Below are 9,180 nucleotides of genomic sequence, written 5' to 3' on the forward strand. Positions count from 1 at the left end.
TAAATAAGCATGAAATGAAATATTCAAAGCTGGAGCTATACTAACAGCTTACTGTGAATGAAGAGATCTGTCAAGGAATTTTGAACAGCAACAGATACGGATAATGCATGTTGTCATATTTATAGCTTTAGAGGAGCAAAAAAAGACAAAAAAAACGGTTTGAGTAATTTTTCAAGTTTCAAATATCCCTATCAACGTGGACAGCTAAGGATAAGTCGTCACCTGACAATTACAATCAACCAAACTTCGCACGCCCACAGAATAGTCATCAGCCGCAAATATGTATGTGAAATATTTCTTTTTCTTTAGTGTTCATGCTCTTATTGGAGCAGCCAAACGTACACTGCCACTAAATATTGAGTAGAAAGTGTTCACAATTTAAATTAAAAACAATAAGCAAATCCGATCAACGCTAATAAACAGAGCAATAAATCTTTCAAATAAATTTTGCGAAAAGCCATAACTTGCTTGAAAACGTTTTCTAGCAAAAGAACATGTTACCAGACAAATTGCCGCTTGTAAAACAAGAAAAGAAAAAAGCACGAAAATTGGACCTAAGCTCACACTTGCAAAAACACAGGACAAGAATAATTCGTAATTCTCAGCTGTTCATCAACACAAAGAATGTATATATGCACCGAAATATCGCACCGGTGCCCAAATGCTTGAATATTGCCAGACGTTTGGAACAGGCAATGCCTCTTTTCCCGACAGCCCTCTGTTCATCCGAAAGAAGAAAAATTGTGTGTAAGGTGTTGAACGAAGGTTTATTTTTCTCTCTGTGCGTCACACAATGTATTAATGATATACCCGAGGAAATGGGCATTGACCACATGCGACAAGCAAAACTGCAATTTAGCCCACTTGCCCCCCATTTTCTCCTTCTTGTTGGGCGTGCTATCATGACCAGCGATTCAGTGGGTCCAGGAATTTAGGCCAAAGCAGATACAAATCAGCCCAGAAGGTCATTAAAGCTTTTATGAAGGGATGCTCGGAGGGTACTACTGTTTAGTTTAATGCGCCAGGAGTTTTTTCATACATATTTAGGTTTTTTATCAGTACACGCAGTGCTTCGGTTGACGAGAGGGATGATCTGCCTTTATAAATTCAGCTTTGGGGTTCTACGCACTGAAGCTATATCTGGTCTGAGGGGTGCAGTAGTGAAGTACCGGCACTTTTTTTTTCACTCCAAAATTGGCTGCCGTGGCTGAAAGAACCTATCGGAATGGTTGGCATCATTCGAAGTTCAGCAGCACATCTGCGTCTCCACAAAAGTTCAGTATATACATATATTCAGTGTGCAATAAACAAATGAGAGTCAGCTGCTACCTTGTGTTGTTTAGATTGTACATCTACATAAAGCATTCACAGTGCTACGTTTTGTCGGAAACGATCTAACCTGCGCAAATAGTCACCAAAAACGCCACTGGTGTAACACTGCTTAAACACCATCTAAATTGTCTCTAGCCAAAACATGACGAATTCAGATTACTGAAATTCCGTTCCGCATGCAACATTAGCAAGACGAGGTCTATAAAAACCGTAAAACAAACGTGTTCACCCACTTTTGCATCTACCGCCAAACAGTCGGTGATGCCCGTTGTGGAAACAGCCTCGATCCTTGAAGTAGGCCGCACCAATAAGTCATTTTGAATGCAAGTTGCACCAGTGAGCAGCCTGAAACATGTAAAGTATTAGCAAACGACAGGCCCGACACCAGAATCAGAGTGCCTTAAACCTGCGAAATCCCAAATGCTGCGTTACTCTGATCACCAAGGTGTGTTGCAGACTAAAAGTCATTAGGCTGGAAATTCCATTAGGTGACAGAAATTTAACAGCCATTTTCGAATATTTTTACTAGGTTCTGAATGGTTAAAGGGACACTGAAGTGATATGTAAACATTGCGGGATTACTAGCGCAAATTGTAGTCCGGAGTCCCCAGGCCATGTTTCGACCACTCTAGGCGCGTTTACGCGATTTTATTTAGTAGAAAAACTAATTCGAAAACGCTGTCCTCCTCTCTTTACGCTCGCCCATTTTCTGTGGCGTTTTCGTGTGACGTCAGGAGGGGATGAGCTGGCAATTGGCTGCGCCACGGCTGCGCTACTGCACGGCTCCCCGGCCGACAGAGCCAGTCGGCCCAGTGTTTCGTCCGCCGGCCGCCGGCGGGTCGTCGCAATCAAGGAGGTTAAAAAAAATTTGCTTGGTCGCAATTCGTTCGCTTAGTTGAAACGAAGCCAGGACACGTTTGTGAATGGAAGAATGTGCCTTTCTTTACTTGGTTTGTTTGTACACTGTATCTAGCTCCAAGTCAAGGTCGCTTCACACAAGCGCTGCACATGCGACGCTTCGCTGACTGGTACGCCAGTAGGAAAATATAAGGCCTCTTGAAGGCGGGAGAAGAGTCAGCGAAGTCAAAATAGGTACTAAGCAAATAAAATCAACTGATATTTTTACCGTACAGCGTAAAACTAGGGCGCGGGAAACACGTTTTTGCGCTGGGCGAACAAGCACAGCGGTCAGCAGCACGACTACGCATCTGCGAACGCTTTTCCGTCTACGAAATGCAATTGCTAGACGTGAGCTACTGTGGAAACTCGGGCGACGCTTACTGCACGATCGCACCACAACAAATAGTCACCTAAGCGGCTTGAAATGCCAAAACTAAATAAAAGTGTAAACCGGTTGTACAATATATACCCTATATTAGCAAGGAATTGGCGTCCCGCTCCGTGGCCTAGCGGTCTGAGGCGCTAGGAATTCACGGCAAATGTTTTGCGTCACGAGTTCGAATCCCCGCGGGTACGTGCTTTTTTTTTGTGTTAGTTAACTTTTTTGTTTTCCGCCGATGTTTTCTATATTGAGTTCACCTTTTTTGGGGCCGCAACGTTCATGGCTACACGAACTAGTTCACAAAACGCGCGCAGGCTGGCACTGGCGCGCTAGCGAGTTCTCGTTGGCGTGCTGTTGCCATAAGCACCGACTGCAGGCAGTGGGCACAGGCCAGAATGAACAGACCCTTGGCCTGGTGCGAACACGCTTTTTACGATACAGGCATGAGGGAGGCAAGCTCCAAATATGGGGGAAAAGCGCATGACATTTGGGCGTCTGCGGGTACGCGGAGGGCGTTCATGCACTGCGTAGGTCTCGGCTAGTGAATGCTACGACTACAAGCCGTCCTGGGAGGCTTATCTTGTGCATTTTATAGCCGACAACATGGCAGAAGCGCGGTACGATGATTACTGAGATATTGAGAATGCCCATCCAACAAAGCCATTGGTTATGTTTTACAGAACCGAAACCGAAACTTGTGTGATTGCTAACCTTGGGCATCGTCCAATCACGGCGCCCCTCCTCTCAACGTCACAGCCTTAGTTGGTGCGGCCGCCGCAAACCGCGCATGGTAGTTTTTCTTCTTTTGCCCTTTGTAAAATAATTACCGATTTGTCAACCGGATAAACGATGCAAAGTGTGCTAATTTGAGCCAGTCTACGCAGTGCAAGCAAAAACGGGAGCTTGACAAATTCACTTCAGTGTCCCTTTAATTTACGTTTGCGATGAGTAAGAGTACGAAGCGCAACCAGCGCTGCTCATACTGCTGTACCAGTTACGACATGCGTGTAGTTCTGACGTTACAAATAAATTCGGGTTCCATACGTTGTTCATTCCAACATTTCACGACCAAACTGAGCGTTCGAAAAGATTGAACATTCATTTGAAACGCGAAAATAGCATCCAGATAGCATTTTAATCTAATGCTGTACGCTCGGAAATCACTCGATTTATTATATTACAGTAATGCTACACGCACGGCAATCATTCAATTTATTGTGCACGGTCCTTAACCGAAAACTATTATGACGAAAAAAAAAGCATCTGCAGAAACGAAACAACAACTAAGAGTGCATATAACGCTAAAAGTACGCGATGTGCGTTTAATGCAAAAACGCACTTGTATTCGCACACACACTTATGTTCGCATTCTCCAGCTTCCCTTATTTCATTTCATATCAAAACATTCGGCTAGCAAAACAGGACCGGACACAAACACTTCACCAAACACCAGGCTAGAAATTGCGCGAGAATTGATTCTGTTTACACACGCAGCAGTCAAGTACAAAGGTCTACCGACAAATCTGCGCAACGCGCAAAGCGAGTCACTGAATACGTTAGGGCTAACAGCTTACGCGGACCGAAGTTCGAGAGCAACTCTGCTACGTTATGTACATAAGACAAGAAAACAGGATTCACTAGTACTAACTTACCTTCACTACTTGGCAGTATTTCTTCGTTCGGTAGATAAATCCATGGTAGTCAATTCACAAAAACAACGAAAGTTGAAGGCGTGCACAGCAGGGCCATCACCGGCCAGTAGCACGCGCGTCGATGCAGAGTGCAGTTAATACAACTATACAACTGTCGGACGGTCGGACCACAGGCTCCTATATAACCTACTGTGCCTGCTCTATCGCCCCGAAACCCATTGGAGCAGTCCGTTCACTGTGGGGGCGCCAAGGTCCCAGGTTTTTGGATGGCCATGCCGATGCGAAATGCTGTTTCAGGCGGAGGTGAACTGAAACGCACCTCGGCGTCGTCTGCTACACGAAGCCGTCTTCCAGCTACAAAACTCCGCAAAACGGCGAGCTTTAACTTCATGAGCCACCATTAAAGACCAAAGATTTATGCGTGGCGTCGCAGAACTACTAAACTGCATTTAGTGTACTGTTTCCGCCTGCACGCTCGCCCTTTTGGGTTCGCTAGGCAGCTCCCCAACAAAATGTATACATGACCTCATGGTTGTCACTGCGATAAGAGCCAGTTAACTTTTCTCCTGCTGATAATTGAAAAGTTGATAAGTTGATAAGTGAAAAAACAATGATGCTTGATTCGGTGTTTAGTGATAATTGAGTAATACTAATAAAATTTTGTTTCAAGAAGTCCAAACAGTTGAGCTCCCCTTTTTTTACTTACGGGTTCATTAAGTGTTGTTCTGCGGCTAATATTTTTTACGGCACCCGAAAGGCTACGCGCCCACTGTTCTCCATCCCTTACCTATTTCTCCATCGCCGCTGCTCCACGAAATGTTGCCATCGCGCATGTAGTAGATATATTGACGACGCGGTAATCAGCAATGCCTGGCTGCTGCGCAAAGAATGACGACTTCAAGCTTTAGCTCAAGACGATGCTCAGTATTTGAGAACCCCTACATACGCTCAGGTTAAACATTCAGCATGCACTAAGCTTGTTTCTCTCGATACTTCTCCCCGCTACATTCATTCTTCCCTCTCCAATCACATACACAATAACAAATCAATTCCCAACAGGTCACAACCCCACTGGTAAACTCACCGGTAACATTTCTGGCGGAATCGAGGGAAACGCAGAAAAAAATCTTTTGCTTTAAATTATTTACGAACGAACAAGGTAGCCAGAGAAAGAACATCCCTTTTATAATTACACTGTTAAGTTATAGCGTCATCCCAGCTAGATGGTTTTATTTCTGGCCCCATGAATTTCTATATCTTTTTTGTTCAAACAGGAGTTGGCCGTCAGTGCTTGAGCCTGAATGCCTTTATACAACAAATATTATAGGTTTGCAAAGGCACTTGACAATTTTTTGAAACCACTCATTGTTGCCAGGTGTGTAGACAAATGGTGACCCTTCCTTCACCAACACAGGGACCCTGGGATTAGGGCTCCACCAGAGAGAACGGCGGAATTTCTGGCACTGAGCAGGCACAAAGCGTTATAAAGGAAGCTATGGTCGGACTCGCCGCCTAGCGACTCTCCTGTCTCATGTTCGTACGAGGGAAAAACTAGTTCCTGAACTGACACCCACCTTGATAAAAACGCGTTGCGAAATAGATGCCCAAGTTATTGGTAAATACATATATTAGTTGCCAATTATATACAAGAAAAGCTTCAGCGTGGGTCTTTTTTAAAGGAAACAGTAATTGTACCGACAATCTAGATTACGGCCTTTAAGCCAATTTAACGTCTACGGTGGAAATACTGCTGGCGTGGGGTTGTGGGCGTCGTAATTTTACGGTTTGTTTGTTCTGAGGCCGCGACCACTTGCAGCGCATTTTCTGCACTTTCGCGCGTCGACACCGCCCCGCATTGGCGTTGTCGGCAAATGCATGGCGACGTGAGCTGACGCGAGAGCTACGCCTATGTCTATGCTCGCCAGATATCAGCGTCGACGCAGCGCCAGAATGCATCCGAAAGCAGACGACATAGTCCGGATTTCATGTCCACCTCCTGGTTTGGGGCCATTACTTTCACAGAAAACAATCAATTTCTTTTTAACCTGCGGTAATCGGGTGCCTTGAGGCAAATTACAAGCTATTTCTGTTCGAAAGTGCGCATTCCTTCGTGGCTAGCTTGGCTCCCATCGGGGAGATCGGGGATTTCGGATGGCTTTTTGTGAGTTAAAAACGGAACTTTGGCTACATCGCTTGTAGTGTTAGCATAATGGGCTTGTCTGCGAGATCGGTGCGTTACGAACAAAGTTTGTTAACGCCAGAAATCTAGCGGCGCATTCAATTTCATTCTCGGCTATCGTAGCTTGCATAGGGAGAACGATGAAGCGCGGTTGCTTTTCTTGGATCAAATAAGGGAGCTTTGGTTACATCACTTGCAGTATTAGCATAATTGGTCTCGCCTCCAAAATCGGCGCGGAAAAAACAAGCGTTATCACTGCCGAAATTTGTCAAATACGACGAAAACGAATCACTCGACAATATTTTTTCGCAGCTTGTGTTAGGGTACCAAATTTCTGGGTCCACGCCTTGTCTTCCGGCGTGGTCGAGTAATTGGGAGTTTGGGTGTTTGCGTTTAGTTTTGAAAGTCCATGGTTCATAATCTTGGCAAAACCTCACATTTTTGTTTTTGCAATGAGGGTGTCATCAGATTTTTTTTTTTCAAGGCAAAAAAAGGCTGAGTACCTTGCCGTTTAACCTACAAGTGACGTTAGACGGTAACCTCAGTATCAAGACAGCCAGAAATTTGCTTTGCTCACACTTTGAATTCATGAAACTGCAGTCGGGACATAACATGAAGGTTAAATCAAGTAGCAAGTAAAGTTGTGGTAATTGCGTCTTCGTTCATCATCCTATCTTATTTTGTTCAGATTTGACGGCAATGATACCCCCCACCTCCCCCCCCCCCCAAAAAAAAAAAGAAAACCTTACAAGGCTCGTTGGCAACTTCGCTTGCATACGAAGTTCTGCAGTAAGTCCCTGCGTCATTCTGTGAGGTTCGGTACTGGGCTAGTGTTTTTAAGGTCAAATGTTCGAACCTTCCCACAAACTCCCTGTTATTTCTTGGTGATATTTAGATCCCCCTTTTTTACCGGCGTAAACAAAGGGTACCAGGACAACCTGCCTTTTAATACACAAATGAAGTCTGACCCTAACCTCAGTAGCATGGAAGCGCTGAAAATTTCTTTTGCTCGCGCTTTGAATTTATGAAGCAGTGCGTACGTTATATCTAAGTAGGACATCAAGTTGTAAGGAACTAAGTTGCTCGAAGTGCGTTTTTGTTCATGAGGCTGTGTTGTTTTGTTCAGATTTGACTGTGATAATTTGACATACATTTCGCAACATTTCAAAAATGGCCCGCAAGCATTCTTAGCAATTAGTTGAGTAAGACAAGTGCACTTTTGTATGGCAAATCTAGAGTGCTAATTACTGCATTTAAACAATCGAAAATAATTGCCCATAAACAATCAAAAATAACTTAAAAATGGTGCAGATCGAGTTCATTGAAACGTGCCCAGCGAACGTCCGTCGACGCAGCGGTTCTTTGAAGTTTCAAGTTTATTCAATTAAATTCAATTTGTTCAACAACAACAACAGTGGAGCACAATGCAGCGGCTCGTGGGCTAAAGGCGATGCATCACAACGTCATACAGCTGCAGCAGCTGTATGACGACGTGATCGCCTGACTGGGCCCGTAGGGCAGCTGCACACGACACACAGCAACATCATTGCCGTTCAAATTATACAATATAATAAAAGTGGAAACAGCTTAGATACTAAAAATACACGGTTTGTTATCTGATACAAAGAAGGAGGATCATGGTAACAAATAATACAAAAAGGCCTAGTAACAACAACAACCTATACAGCAGAAATAAACGTTTCATATACTCTACATACCCAACTTGTGAAAAAACATGACATACAGGGATACAGTTGATAACGTAACGGGGAAGTTTCATATATACTGCAGAAACATAAGATTTAATTGTTTTCTAAGTACACGCATGGAGAGGGTTTATCTATAACTTCGATTACATTCGGGTGCTGGTTGAGAAGATTAGAAATCTGCCAAGATAAAATTTGTTCGCCATATTTAGTTCTCGTTCGCGGTGTTTTAAAACTATTATGCCTTAAATTATAGCGACATTCAGCATCGACATACATTGAGAAAAATAAATCACGGTCACGTTTTATTTCAGAAAAAACGCGTGACTTCGCCGGGTCCATGCGTTTGCATGTGGTTGCGGGTTCTCGCTGCTCTCCTGTGTGATGGTGCGGCGCCACCAATCAACGCCGACGATCGCGCGACGCGTGAATCGCGTGTATGTGTGTGTTCGTGCGTGTATCGTATTGCCTAGATGGAAGGGCGGCCGCTGGTACACACGAGTTATGATGGCAAACAATACAATCTCTGGGGAGCTGGCTTATAATGGAGTTAAATTTCACAGAGTTTCTATGGAGAACTAATTCGAGAAATTCAATAGTCTTTTTGGAGGCTTTGATGAGTGGAAGCGTAATGAACTTTTATGGTGAAGTCACAACAAACATTCTAGACTCTTCATAGAGGCCTTCACTTGTTTAAGTTCACAGAGCCTCTATGGAGAAGCGCCGGTAGAAATTCTACAGAATATTCCTAGAGATGTTGATGAGTTCGCTCTTAATGAACTTTATGGTGAAGTCACAACAAAAATTCTACAGAGTCTTTATAGAGGCCTTGAGCTGTTTAAGTTCATAGACATTCTATGAAAAATGACTGTATAAATTCTACAGACTATTTATAGAGGTTTTGAAGAGTTAGGTCTTAATAAATTTATGTGGAGAAGTAGCTATAAAAAACTTGTAGATTTTTATAGTCGCAACTCCATAAGCTCAGAGTTTATGATGAGTTTGCGCCGTGTTTCTTGTGACACCATA

Source organism: Haemaphysalis longicornis, unplaced genomic scaffold, assembly GCF_048455015.1.
Source record: "Haemaphysalis longicornis isolate Haplotype H1 unplaced genomic scaffold, Haemaphysalis longicornis Haplotype H1 scaffold_8, whole genome shotgun sequence".
Classification (NCBI taxonomy): Eukaryota; Metazoa; Arthropoda; class Arachnida; order Ixodida; family Ixodidae; genus Haemaphysalis; species Haemaphysalis longicornis.